Genomic DNA, 14,957 nt, shown 5'->3' on the forward strand with positions numbered 1-14,957 from the left:
AGATTTGGTTATTCAACATTAACAAATATTATTAATTTAATAAACCTAAGATCATAACAATATCTACCATTTATAGACATATACCAGGTTATATGCAAAGGATAAACATGCATTAACTTTAATCCTTACAATAAAGTACATATTATCATCTCCACTTAGTAATGAGGAAACAGATTCGGAGTCTTTGAGAAACTCACCCAAGTGGCACAGCTTAGTAAGTAGTTACTCAAGCTCCATCCAGATGTCTCATATGGAATGAGAGCCCTGGCGGCTATCAGAGGGCTCTGATACAGGGCACTAACACTTGGATAACAAGCTGGCAGAAGGCATATAGCTCTGGCAACCCACCAAGGAATGTGAGGGTTGGGAGAGAGAATAAGAGAAGAGTGGTATTAAAAAATTAAATTTAAGTTATTTAGAGAAAAACACTAAAGGCATGCTTCATTTGAAAAAAATAAAGTTAAATAAATTTAAATATTTGCATTTATTTACTTTTAAAACATTCATTTTGTACTAGGTGAGGTTACCCATTTTTACTGCTTACTGTGCCTTATAGAGGACTTTATATGTGTTTGAACTATAATTCAATACACGCAAATAAAATTTACTTTCAAATAAATGACTCACTTTTAACCTGACTCCAGTATCACTGATCCTACCCATAAACAACCACCAACCATCTTTTCACTGCCCCATATTCTCAAGTGGTCTTATTTCCTTACTTACTTTAAATTTTATGGTTAATACTGTAATCACTTTCTCGTATATTCTCTCAACCAGTGAACTCCTCTCTCACTTCTTTCTTGGCAAAACCCTCGCCCTGCTTACATTCACATGGAAAGCTCTATGTACTCTGTTCCAGTACCTACAGGTTGAAAGTGGCTGGAAAGAAAGGCACACCACCTTGTCAGAGTCACTTTAACGTCCTGACCACAAACTCTAAGTTGGCTATTCACACTGACTGCAATCACACTGCATTTCCAGTCCATGTATTCTCCCACCGTCATACACGACTGTTTCACACCCTTTCCTTTCTCCTCTAACATCCAGTATCTCCCTCCTGACTTTCTTCCTGGTGATGACCTTGTTTCTATCTTACTGAGAAAACCAAGGCCATCCAAAGAGAACTTCCACAAGTTCCTCTAGCATAGACCTCTTTCCAAAACTCCGGACTGATGCCCAGGAGGTAGCCCATCTCCAGACAGTAACAAGTGCAAATGGAGGTCCAAGCCCTCTCCCCCAAACTGCTTCTCCCCCAGATTAGCCCTGTCATCTGATGGCAGCTCCCTTCTTGTAGATGCTAAGCCCAAAAACTTTTGAGTCATCCTTGGTTTCTTTCACTTACAACTCACATCACGTCAGTCCGCAAATTCTGTTGACTCTTCCCTTAAACTATATCCAGAATTTTACCACTTCTCATCACCTTTATGACAATCAACCTGATCCACCATTATCAGTCTAGTCCTGGTATAACCTAATTTAGATCCTGACAATTTCACAACTTAAAACTCTCTAAAGGCTCCCATATAATTACAGTAGCCACCTCCAGTGCTCCATATGATCTGCCTCTTGTTATTCTCCTTTTCTGCTTTACTTTTCATAAAACCTTTATGTCACTTTCTAACAATGCATAATTTACTTTGGTATTTTAGCTTTTGTCTGTCTCCCTCCTCCATCAGCGTAGAAATTTCCATCTTTTTGGTTCACTGATATGGCCTAGGCCTGGAAGAGTACAATATCAGGCACCGAGTAGATTTTCAATGAATATTTGTGGAATGAACCCAAGAATGAATGAGTAAAATAACACCCCTCTTATATGCAGCAAAGACTAGAATACCTTTAACAATCTTATACACACTGCCTCTAAATGTGATATAATAACAGGCATTTCATGGTATGTAGCTCACTACAGCTCTTATTATGCATGCTGAAGTTACTATAGTTCACATTAAGATCTAGAGCATGTGGTCCTAAAATGGACACTAACGAAACTCTGCAACAGGAAGACATAAAAAAGGAAATAAAACAAGTAGGACTTATTTTTAGAAATAGCTGAAGTATTTAAATTTTATTGCTGTAACACTCTCCAGGAGGAAGTTATTCTGAGTAACCTTTTTTAAGACAGTTTAAGGTTTATCCTTTAAAGTATCAAAACAATTTCGTCCAGGATAGAAATCATTATACAATGTGTACCCAATTTTCCTATTTGACACAGCATTTTAAATAAATTTTCTTCTCTGACAATTCAGCACCAATGCTCTGAGCACAAGCGTATTCTTTACAGTGATGCCTTCAGGGTCTTCAAAGCATTTCCATAAGGTTTTCTTCCAGTACCTGAAAACCTCCTTGTTTTGAATAGTTTTACAGGCTTTTTCCCCATCAGCTGTCCAAATCTGTCTTTATGGAGATTTAAGTTTTACTTCCAACTACGTTACAATAATTAAGAAATGTAAATAAATGACCCCACTGGTCCTCAGGAAGTAGAAGATAAAAATTCAGCATGATTTATTTAGTGAAATCTGTTTTCACTATTTAGAGATTTCTTTTCATTATATTTGTTAGAAAATAGGTACTGAAAGGCTACCATTGCCAACCAGGTACTTTTCCAGGCATTGAAACCAATGTGATGGGAATTCCCATGTGAACTCCATGGTTTCTGTCCTCCAGGAGTACAGAGTCTAGTAAAGGGATCAGGCAGGAACCTCATGAGGTTCCCTCATTACCTGAAATACTTAAGAAATTAATTCCCATAAGACAAACTTTGATAAGTATGTGGCCAAGCTTCAGACCACAAAACAGTAAGAGCATTAAAAGACCAACCGATAGATAAACAGTTAAGTTTCAAAATGAAGCTAGCACACAGATATGTGCTCATTTAAAAACCAGAGCCAAAATATATATTTGAACTGGCAGAAGAACACAAATTTCCCGGTGTGCGATCTTTACTCATTCACACTAAGGAAGGCAAACTCCAGCTTCATGTGATAAGTTGTGTATGTATGTAAAACATGGTAAACACACTGGATTGTGATTCTAAACAGAATCTTTACAAGATTATTAGGACGATAAAGGAGAATGAGCTAAAATGATTTAATACCCGTTTCTCCTACAAGGCCATCTTATTTACTGTTTTAACCAATAACTGGACAATGCCTGGCATATAACATGCCCTCAATGAATACTTTTCAGTGAATTAACAAACATTAATCAGGTTCTTGTTGCTATACCATGCATCCCAAAAAATGTTCTTCAAATGGGATGAATCTTAAGAGAATAAGGGACAATCCATGTATAATAAGTATTATTGCATGAAGGAATAGGTAGGTTCCTTTGCTGGAGATATACTTGCTTAATTCCATCTTGACCCTTAAGATGGCCTAACACTTTTGCTGGAGAAAGTAATTATGTTTGCCCTCAGACTACTGATGACTTAAGTTGTATTAGAGCAGTGGTCCTCAAATGGGGCCAATTGTACCTCCCCTTCCAGCCCCCTAGGACATGTGCTAATATCTGGAGATATTTTTGGTTGTGGAAAGAAGCCAGAGATGCTGTTAAATATGCAGCAGTGCACAGGACAATCCTTCACAACAAATAATTATCTAGTCCCAAATGTCAAGAAATGCTGCTGCTGAGAAACTCTGGGTTAAAACAAGCCATCACATTTGCCCAAGGGAGAGGTAAGTGGCACAGTGGAAAGAACAGAGCATTTCAGAGTCATGGTTTCAAATTCTGGCTCTCCCACTCGGCCCTAGTGGGACTTCTTATGACCCTCAGTTTTCCAATGAGGAAAATGGCAATGATATCATCTGCTCTGTAGGATTGTTGTGAGAAGTTAATGGGAATGTATGTAAGATATCTGACATATAATAGATTAACAAATGGTAGCTATTCTTTTATAAGAATACGTATGAATTGTTTGATGCCAACATTTCTTCAAAGTAGGAAAAGCATTTTAAAGATGCTTAACAACTTAAACAAAAAACTCAGAATGTTAAAGCCGGAAAAAAATGTTAATATCCAACTAAATATTTTACACAGAAGAAAACAGAGGTTTGGAAAGAATGACTTACCCAAGATTATACAACAAGTTAGTGGCAATTCACATACAATAATCCTGCTGTTTGCTCCACTACCATTTTCTTATTAATGCATATATAGATAGGATTTTATTAATTCCTAAAATATGTCATTATTTATGAATGTCATAAATTATTTAAGTCAATTTGAATACAATATTATTATGTTTGCCGGAATTTTATACACTAGCATGATTCAACTATAAAATAAGCTAAGATTTCTACAGATAGGTACTTATCCTAACATTTTCATGGCCTATTTGAGCTAATCTGTGGAATCTGCCCCATTGTTTCAGTATCACCCTAACAAGTTCCATTATTACTCACAGTGATCTATTTTTTTTTTATTCGAGATGGAGTTTTGCTCTTGTTGTCCAGGCTGGAGTGCAATGGCGCAATCTCAGCTCACCGCAACGTTGGCCTCCCCGGTTCAAGCGATTCTCCTGCCTCAGTCTCCTGAGTAGCTGGGATTACAGGCATGTGCCACCACACCTGGCTAATTCTGTATTTTTAGTAGAGATGGGATTTCTCCGCGTTGGTCAGGCTGGTCTCGAACTCCCGACTTCAGGCAATCTGCCCACCTCAGCCTCCTAAAGTGCTGGGATTACACGCATGAGCCACCGTGCCCGGCTACAATGGTCTATTTTTTAAATTAATATTTTACAGGCCAGGTGCGGTGGCTCATGCCTGTAATCCCAGTAATTTGGGAGGCTGAGGCGGGAGGATCACCTGAGGCCAGAAGTTTGACACCAGCCTGGCCAATGTGGTGAAATCCCGTTTCTACTAAAAATACAAAAATTAGCCGATTGTGGTAGCGGGCGACTGTAATCACAGCTACTCAGGAGGCTGAGGCATGAGAATCACTCGAACCCAGGAGGAGGAGGTTACAGTGAGCTGAGATCACACCACTGCACTCCAGCCTGGGCAGTAGAGTGAAACTCAATCTCGAAAATTAATTAATTAATTAATATCTTGTCAGATAAATATTAAAAATTATTCATTTCTGGTTTAATAGTCACATGAATAGCACAGTTAGAAAAAAAGCCTGAACACAGAACCCACATACTATAAATATATAGGAAAAAAATATTTTCAACTTCAGTAGTAACCTAAAAAAAGAATTTAAGACAGAGTTGGCATTTTTTTGACTCTGAATGTAGAATGTAGCAAAGGGTTTCTTTATTCATAATGCTCAATGAAGGCATACATTCATACAGTTTTGGGGGACTTTAGCCTGCTCTTACTTCTCTAGACCCATAGGATAGTATGCCCTAAAAATGTCCTCTCTGGCCCTCGGTAGAAATATACTCAACTCAGCCTTAGCAAGTCACTACACAGCCGGGCACAGTGGCTCACGTCTGTAATCCCAGCACTTTGGGAGGCCGAGGCGGGCGGATCACCTGAGGTCAGGAGTTCGAGACCAGCCTGACCAACATGGAGAAACCCCATCTCTACTAAAAATACAAAATTAGCCGGGCGTGGTGGCGCATGCCTGTAATCCCAGCTACTCCAGAGGCTGAGGCAGGAGAATGGCTTGAACTCGCGAGGCAGAGGTTGCTGTGAGCTGAGATCACGCCACTGCACTCCAGCCTGGGCAACAAGAGCAAAACTCCGTCTCAAAAAAAAAAGAAAGAAAGTCACTACACAAATGTTGAGAAATAGAGAAATTGTTGACTGCATTATATCTAATTGTGTCAAATCTATTTCTAATGGAAATATAAGACAGCTGTTAAAAATGATGTTTAGGCTGGGCATGGTGGCTCACACCTGTAATTCTAACACTTTAGGAGGCCGAGGTGGGCAGATCACCTGAGGTCAGGAGTTCGCGACCAGCCTGACCAACATGGAGAAACCCCATCTCTACTAAAAATACAAAATTAGCCAGGCACGGTGGCGCATGCCGGTAATCCCAGCTGCTGGGGAGGCTGAGGAAGAAGAATCTCTTGAATGCGGGAGCTGGAGGTGGCAGTGAGCCGAGATTGCCCCATTGCACTCCAGCCTGAGCAACAGGAGCGAAACTCCGTTTAAAAAAAAAAAAAAAAAAAGTTGCTTAAAAGAATTTTTAATGACTCATAAAATGCTTAAAGTTTATAAAGTTTGAAAGCATGATTTAGACCTGTATACAAGTATAATCTCAACTATGAATATATACAATATATAAACATGGAAGAATTTCGAATAAAATATTTTTAAAATCATTAACAGTGGTTATTTTGAGATAGTCTATTAATAGCAGATTTTAATTTTTTCAGTGTTTTTATACTCTCCATGTTTTTTTACCATTAACACATATACTTATTTTGGAATTAGAAAACAGATCATTTTAACCAAAAAGTTAAATTTTGATTAAACTTCACATAATCATGAAGCCTATACACAGAACTTAATGTAATGCTTTTACATTTAAGATGTGGGAAAGAGGGGCATTCCTTTAAGTCTTTTTTTCTTTCTTTTTTTTTAAAGCACAACTTCATAAAATGCAAGCCAAGCGTGCTGCCTCAACACTGAAAATGAATGTTCACACATAAGGCCATGGGTAACGTGTACATACTAATAATGCTATACTCAATATTAAACCAGAAATTATGTTTAACTCAGTATATAAGTTTCTGGACATATAAGTTAAACATAGTTTAGTGTATAAGCTTCTTGATAAAGGCAAATATATGTGTTCCTGCAAAGAAGCATTACATGTAATTATAAATGTCGCAAAGCTAATTAATTAAAGCATTCAGTTTGGGGTTTTAGTTTTTTGTTTTTACCAAAAGATAATTACTAAAAGTTACCTTATAAATGTCTGGCTAAATTGCAATAAATAGCATACTTAAATGCCAATATAGTTTTGGGAGACTCTTCTCTCTGAAAATTAGTTGTGAAAACAGAATTTAAATGGTAGTCTGCAAAAGAAAGCTCAGATAATTGCTTCAATAAAACATTTTTACACCTATACTTATGTAGGGCATATAGAGTTTTTGATGTGAAAGTAATACAAAAATCTCAAAAATAAGTCAGTTATACTTTTCAAATATCACCTTCATTGATCTTTAGAAAATTAAAGTCAGTGGGAAAATAAAAGTTTGTAGGTAAGAAAATTTTCAATTCCTAATTAAGAGCCTGTTTCAAAATTCTTTCTGCTTATTTCTAATATCTTCATAACATGACCAATCGACAACATTCCAAAGTGACCATATTCAACATCACCTGGGCCCATTAAGATAAAGCGAGCTGGGATATAGAATTTCCAGCAATAAATGAGGTACTTAATCTAACTTTATTAGATCCAAAGTATATTAAAAGAATACAGCCTATGTTGTTTACAGATGCACTATGAAAATACTTTTCTGCTTGGATTTTAATTTTACAGAGTTAATTAATTACAACTTTAATGGTCACAGTAGGTGTATTATTCCTTACCACTTCAAAAGCATGCAGGATCGCTAAGAAAACTTGATTCCCTAGGCATAAACTCTCTACTGAAAGTCATAAGATTCACATTTGCTTCTTTCAATCATTATCCCCAAATATAGCCAAGATCAAATAACTGGGGGGAAAAAGTCTTACTCTTTTTCCCTTATGAAACATTTGCACAAAAGTTTAGTTTAATTCTGTTTTTTTTTTAAAGGGAATCTGTTGCCAAGAAGCAAATAATAACATAAAACCTATCCAACACAAACCTTTAAGTGTTCAACATTGTGTTTCTGACTGTCATTTTCAGTTTCATGTATTAAATTAATGACTTTTGCAGCCAGCTTAGTAATAACACAGAGGTATCCGAAACAGCATACAGGAAAGTAAATGAAATCCCCTTTCCCAGAGACCTTTTAAGTCAGGTACCCACCTGTCAAAGCCCAGTGAATATACTGGCCTGCTCACCTGAGGATCTTACTCCAAGCCTGTGGTGTCCAGCTTTATCACAGATCAGAATCACATAGAAAGCTAGTTAAAACACAGATTCTGCCCTCCCTGCCGCCCCCTCCCCAACCCAAGCACACAATCACACCAGTTTCTCTGATTCCGTAGCTCTGCAGTGGCCTGATAATTTGCATTCTAACAAACTCAAGTGATACCGACGGGGCCTACTCTGGGGGCCACACTTTGAAAACCATAGACCTAGGCAGCTCAAATCTACTCTGGACTTATTTTTAATTAATGAATGCAGATGCTCATTCATAAACCCATGGTAAATTGAAAATATCGTAAGTCAAAAGTGCATGTCATACACTAACCTACTGAACATCACAGCTTAGCTGAGCTTACTGTAAATGTGCTCAGAACACCTACATTAGCATATAGTTGGACAAAGTCATCTAACACAAAGCCTACTTTATAATCAAGTGTTAAATATCTCATGTACTTTACTGAATACTATCCTGGAAGTGAAAGACAGAATGGTTGTATGGGAACTTGAAGTATGGTGTCTACTAAATGTGTATCTCTTTTGCATCATCATAAACTGGAAAAATCATAAGTTGAACCATCATAAGTCAGGGACTGCGTATATTCCCCATGAAGACATTACCATTAAATATGATTTTTATGCAGCTAATCTTTCCCATACCAATGATGTATATATTATTGTTTAAATAATCAGTGAAACTACTTTTCTTTTCTTTTTTTTTTTTTTTAATTATACTTTAGGTTTTAGGGTACATGTGCACAATGTGCAGGTTTGTTACATATGTATCCATGTGCCATGTTGATTTCCTGCACCCATTAGCTCGTCATTTAGCATTAGGTATATCTCCTAATGCTGTCCCCGCCCCCCCCCACCCCCCACCCCACAACAGTACCCGGAATGTGATGTACTTTTCTTATATACAAGAAATTGGGCAATTATTTTCTGTTTGGGTAACTACAGAGATTTTTAAAAAGCAAAGGAAAATAACATGCTTAAAAGAAAGATAAATGGTAAGAGATAAAAAGAACAATGAATAGGAAAGTAGAGTTATTTGTAGCTGAAATGGAAAGAATTTAGGCCCCAAAAAACTGTAAGATCAAAGGTTATATCAATAGACTACATCAAAGGTTTTCTAAAGGTCTCCCACAGATTATTAGCTCAAGCAATACAGATGAGGCAAATAAGCACATTAGAGACTAAAATTCTGAATTATATTCTGTTATTTTCTTTAAAGAATATAGCATATTACTGGGTATGTGATGAAGATAGATAGGTGGTAACATTAGTTATTTTGTTTAAACTATAAAAAGGAAAATTCAGTCTGATAGATGAAAGATTTAATTAATTTCTAAAATGTATTAAAGATTTTCTTTTGGAAGCTAGTGGATGAATTAATATTAATATATTATAATTATTACATAGAGAAGCATTATTTCACAGTGGCTAAAAATTACTTCAGCACATGACTTCATGCAATGAAAGCATGAATTACACATGTCAATTACTTAAACTGTCTCAACACATACATTTAAACTGTACCTGAAGCCTATAAGTATTACTAAGAATAGTATATAAACACAAATAAGAGGCAGATCAAAACTACAAATGGTATTAAAAACAAGTTGATCTTCATTGGAATTATAAAATAGATTCATGATAAATACCCGATCCCAATAATTTACTCAATGGTATCTACACATCACACTACATTTATTTTGAATAAGTACTGATGATATAATTAGCTATTTTCAAAACTGCAACAAATTGCTAGCAGCAATTAGCAGAATGAACACAAGTTTGGCAAACAGATTCACAGTTGTCCCTTTACCACAAGCTTTTAGCCTTTCTGAGCATCAGTTTCCAAATCTGTAAAAGGGAAATAATACCACCACCTCACACAATTTTGTCAAGAGATTTATTAAACAATGCACTGTGCCGGCTGGGCGCGGTGGCTCACGCTTGTAATCCCAGCACTTTGGGAGGCCGAGGCGGGCGGATCACGAGGTCAGGAGATCGAGACCACGGTGAAACCCCGTCTCTACTAAAAATACAAAAAATTAGCCAGGCGTGGTGGCGGGTGCCTGTAGTCCCAGCTACTCGGAGAGGCTGAGGCAGGAGAATGACGTGAACCCGGGAGGCGGAGCTTGCAGTGAGCCGAGATTGCGCCACTGCACTCCAGCCTGGGCGACAGAGCGAGACTCCGTCTCAAAAACAAACAAACAAACAAACAAACAAAAAAAATGCACTGTGCCTAACACACTGAAGGTGCTCAGTAATTTCAATCTTTCAACTAATATTTTTGGCACTCCTACTATATGCCAGGCATTGTTATCCATGCTGGAAATAAACCAGGGAACAAAACAGACAAAATTATCTGCCTTCTAGGAGTTTATTTTCTATGGTACATTTATTTTACCTTGTCCTAGGCACAGTGCTGAGTGCTTTGGGAATGAATAAACTAGCCCCAGAACAGGTCAAGTATTTAGTTCAATAAAAAAGATAAAACTAGGATAATCGTGCAGTATATGAATTTAAGGAAACCAGAAAGTCTTATGAGAAAGCATGGTACGAGGTCAGAGGATAGAAAGGGAGAAGAGGAAAGGCTTCCCAGAAAAGAAGGTATTACAAGTGAGCCTTGGGAAATGTTTAGAATCCTGACAGAAGAGATTTAAAGATTTTAGAAACGGTAATATGAATACAGGCAAGGAGGGTGGAGACTGTTTAAGTAACAATGAGTAGTTCAATATGGCTGCAGTTTCAAGTACAAATTAAGAAGTGATGGGAAATTAAACGAAAATCTAGGCTGGGACCAAACTGAAGCCCTGACTTGCTAAGATGAAGAATATGGGAAATGGCCAAAGATATCTGAGACGAGTGTGATATGATACGGACATTTATAATATTTATTTGCACTTGCTTTCGGCCAGAACCGCCATCTTCCAGTAATTCGCCAAAATGACAAACACAAAGGGAAAGAGGAGAGGCACCCCATACATGTTCTCCGGGCCTTTTAGAAAACATGGAGTTTTTCCTTTGGCCACATACCTGTGAATCTATAAGAGAGGTGATATTGGAGATATCAAGGGAATGGGTACTGTTCAGAAACGAATGCCCCACCAGTGTTACCACGGCAAAACCGGAAGAGTCTACAACGTTCCCCAGCGTGCTGTCGGCATTGTTGTAAACAAGTTAAGGGCAAGATTCTTGCCAAGAGAATTAATGAGCGTATTGAGCACATTAAGCACTCTAATGGGCAAGATATCTTCCTGAAACGCACGAAGGAAAATGATCAGAAAAAGAAAGAAGCCTAAGAGAAAAGTACCTGGGTTGAGCTGAAGCACCAGCCTACTCCACCCAGAGAAGCACACTTTGTGAGAGCCAATGGGAAGGAGCCTGAGCTGCTGCAACCTCTTCCCTATGAACACATGGCATCAGAGGTATTAACAAGATAAATAAAATAAAAGACTTCTGACTGAAAACAAAAAAAAAGATGTATTTGCAAGAAGTGTGAACGATAATTGAAATGAGGGAGAAAAGGAAGGACGAGTCATCTGGAAAACCTGAATAATGTGCTTCACAACACAGTTTACCAATTACCTAACAAGGAGTAGGATCATTAGAGACTTCCTAAGGCATCTCTGAGCACACATCTGTGACAACAGTAATCCTACTGGCTGACAAGGGCAACACAACAATCTGGCATGAGCCACACTCTCGTGTTCTTCACTTGCCCTATACCACCCATGCTTGCTCCACTCCTGTCCTCTGCCTGTTACCAATCCTACATCCTAATATTACATATCCACATATTCCTATCATCAACTCATCCATCCTGACCATGACCCAAATCAAGCAAGCAAAGAAGATGTGACAAATTGGGCATCTGGGACCACCATACTTCTTCTCATGCACTAGCCTGTTTCAAATGAAGTGAGACAATTTGGGAGCAGAAAGCCACTCTGGGACTCAAAGTAAAAATTACCTTTCAAAGTTTCCATATCCCATTGAAAGCATTTCACTTTTTTCTTAGTCCTTGGTTTAGGGATCTTAAAAGTATGATAATGCTTCAGATTCAAGCAACTTTTTTTCTACCTTGGCAAAGCAGAAATGTTGATTTCTAGCTAAAGCACATCACAGATAAATAGAATATTTGTGAAGAAAACATCTGAGGACATCTCTCTAGGAAAGAATTTAGTAAAGAAGAAGGGATGTTATAATTTAAAATGTTAACTAAAACCTTCTAACTATATTATTATAGTCTAATTAAGGGGAAATCAAAGTTTAAAAACACATGCTAAGTAGTTATGAATCCTATAAATCGAAGAAAAAGATTTCACAACATTTTGAGACAGGTCAAAACTGATTTTCACTTTCCTTTTCATAACCAAGAAAATTATGATTTGTATTACCTAGACTACTTAAAGAGTTAAAACCTTGTAAGTTTTACCAAGAGGAATGTAGTAGTACCCATCTTCCTCATTCAAAAAGGTCTTAAGCTGAATAAGCAGATTTTAGAAAAAGAAATTAAGGAGTATTTAATTAAAACCTATCAGCCCTAGGCCCTGGCAAATGAAATCAACAGGAAATTAAAGGGAAGTAAAGCTCAAATCTGTTCAACACTGCTTATTATTTTAGAAAATAGATGGTGGCGAAACAGTGAATGTGAGCAGAATAGCTTTGTTTTGTGATTTCCCTTATAATCCAAATGTTCTCATCAGAAAAATAATTCAGAAATAATGATACCTAACATAAAAGTACACACAAGAAGGGAGACGGGGGACTTTGTGAAAGAGGGGATATATAATATCATATATGTGCTCTTTATACTAGGACAAATTGCTTTATTAGGATAGTGACTTGTTTTCTCTGATAACTAAAATATATTCACTGCAGAAATTTTAGAAATTATATATTAACACCATGAGAAAAATACAAATCAACTATAATCCTACCACCCAAATATAAATACTATTAACCTTTGGTTTATTCCCCACCAATAAATTGGTTGCTGTGCGTAGGTTGATTTTTTTTTCAAAACTAGGATATCATTTTGTAACTTGCTTTTATCCACTTCTCATACCATAAACATTTTTCCATGTCATGAATATTTTCTCTTATTACTGAATAGTTTTCCCAACAAAATGATACATTTTGATTTGTTGTCCACGTTTGTTAATGTGATGTGTGAAAATGTGGTAATTTATCACTATGCTGGGATTCTTTGATTATTGGGAGGTTAACATCCCCCCTACCCTAACCTTAGACAATTAAAATTTTTTGTCTTTTGTGAATTGCTCATTTATATCTATTTCTCATTGGGGATCATTTGTATAGCAGTATTCATCTGTCTCTGCCTTAGTCCATTTGGGCTGCTATAACAAATTACCATAAACTAGGTGATTTGTAAACAATCAAAAGTTATTTCCTAAAGTTCTAGAGGCTGGGAAGTCCAACATCAAGTCGCCAGCAGATATTGTGTCTGGTGAGAGCTCACTTCCTGATTCATAGGTGGCACCATCTCACTGCATCCTCCCATGGTGGAAGGGGCAAGGCAGCTCTTTGTGGCCTCTTTTATGAGGGCACTGATCCCATTCATGAGGAATCCTTTCTCATAATCTAATCATATTCCAAAGGCTGTACCTCCTACTACCATCACACTGGGGACTGGGAATCAACATATGAATTCAGAAAAGCAGGGAACAAACATTTAGACCATAGCAATCTCTCACTGCTTTTTATAGTATCTTTTTAAAGGGAGCATGTAAAATACAGAGCTTACCATTTATCTTTTTTTTTTTTTTGCTTATTATATTTGTTGGTGATATTTCTGAAAGTGGTATTTTGTTGTTATAAAAATAACAGTTGCTTTGAAAGATTTTGGAATATTAGGAAAAATATAAAAAAGAAAATCAAGCTGTAACTTTACCACCTAGGAATACATTTTTGGGGGGCTGGGAGAAATATGATATTTTAATGGATATGTGTATTGATGCAAAAGAAACTTGTACACAAACAGGAACTGCATTAATCTTTCTCAATCCTTATTAATTTAGGACATTGTCTTAGAGTAACAGCTTAACAAATATTGTTGATTAAATGAATTTTATATATTTATTTCCAAATTATATTTTACACATAAGATAACATATTAAATTTCACTTTTTTACGGAATACATTGCAAGCATATTTCCAAGTCAGTAAATTTTAAAAAAACTTTTGTACCTGAGTTTTATCAATATAGATACATAAACTACACTAATTTATTTAAATATTTTGTTATTGGGGCTTTGTTTCCATTTTTTCGTATTACAGATAAGATGGCAATAAAAACTTATAAATCTTCATATGCAATTCATATTATTTCCTTAGGCTATATTTTTAGACCCAAGATCACTTAGTCAAAGGCTATGAACATTCACAGGTTTCGTTTTGTTTTTGTAGAGATGGGAGCAAAACGGGACCAGGCAGGTATTGAACCCTTGAGCTCAAGGAATCTTTCTACCTCGGCCTCCCAAAGTGCTAGGATTACAAGCATCAGCCACTGTGCCTGGCCCAACATTCACAGGTTTTAATACGTATACCACGTAATTGCCTCAAATAGTTGTATTGATATACCTTTTATTGAGTAGCATTAAAAAAATTCCATTAAGGCCACAACTCTTTTACAAAACTAGCATCACTGTTAATCCTTATTCTGCAAAACAATAAAAAAGTATTGTTTCTATGGCTAAAATGATTTCTGAAATGAAATAAATTTATCTAAGAAAATAGGGAAGGAATAACTGACCAGGAATAGTGATAGCATCTAGCACACATATATTTGCTCCTAGAGTTGATAAATCAATTCTCCTTTTCTTCAAGCACTATTAAATTTATATTTATCAATGCATTGTTCTGTGAGAGTTCTCAAACAATGTTACTTGTAGCATTTTCTTCGATTCTTCTTCATTAGAAGAACTACTTCCAACTATATCAGACAATAA

The 14,957-nt window shown here is 36.7% G+C and overlaps 1 protein-coding gene across 4 annotated transcripts in view; it reads right to left on the reverse strand.

Moving 5' to 3' along the window:
• Positions 1–14,957, reverse strand: part of ATP10D (ATPase phospholipid transporting 10D (putative)) — a 108,517-nt gene that overhangs the window by 91,199 nt on the left and 2,361 nt on the right. Inside the window, exon 1 of one of the 4 annotated variants that reach the window (XM_032135375.2) lies at positions 7,915–7,955. The exons of 2 other annotated variants lie outside the window; for them this stretch is intronic. The gene's annotated coding sequence lies outside the window, so the exon portion shown is untranslated. Of the gene's footprint in view, positions 1–197; positions 339–7,914; positions 7,956–14,957 lie in introns of those variants that run through there. One more of the 4 variants, XM_058430029.1, reaches the window with a different exon arrangement.

This window comes from Hylobates moloch, unplaced genomic scaffold, assembly GCF_009828535.3.
Source record: "Hylobates moloch isolate HMO894 unplaced genomic scaffold, HMol_V3 SCAFFOLD_17, whole genome shotgun sequence".
In the NCBI taxonomy this organism is placed as follows: domain Eukaryota; kingdom Metazoa; phylum Chordata; class Mammalia; order Primates; family Hylobatidae; genus Hylobates; species Hylobates moloch.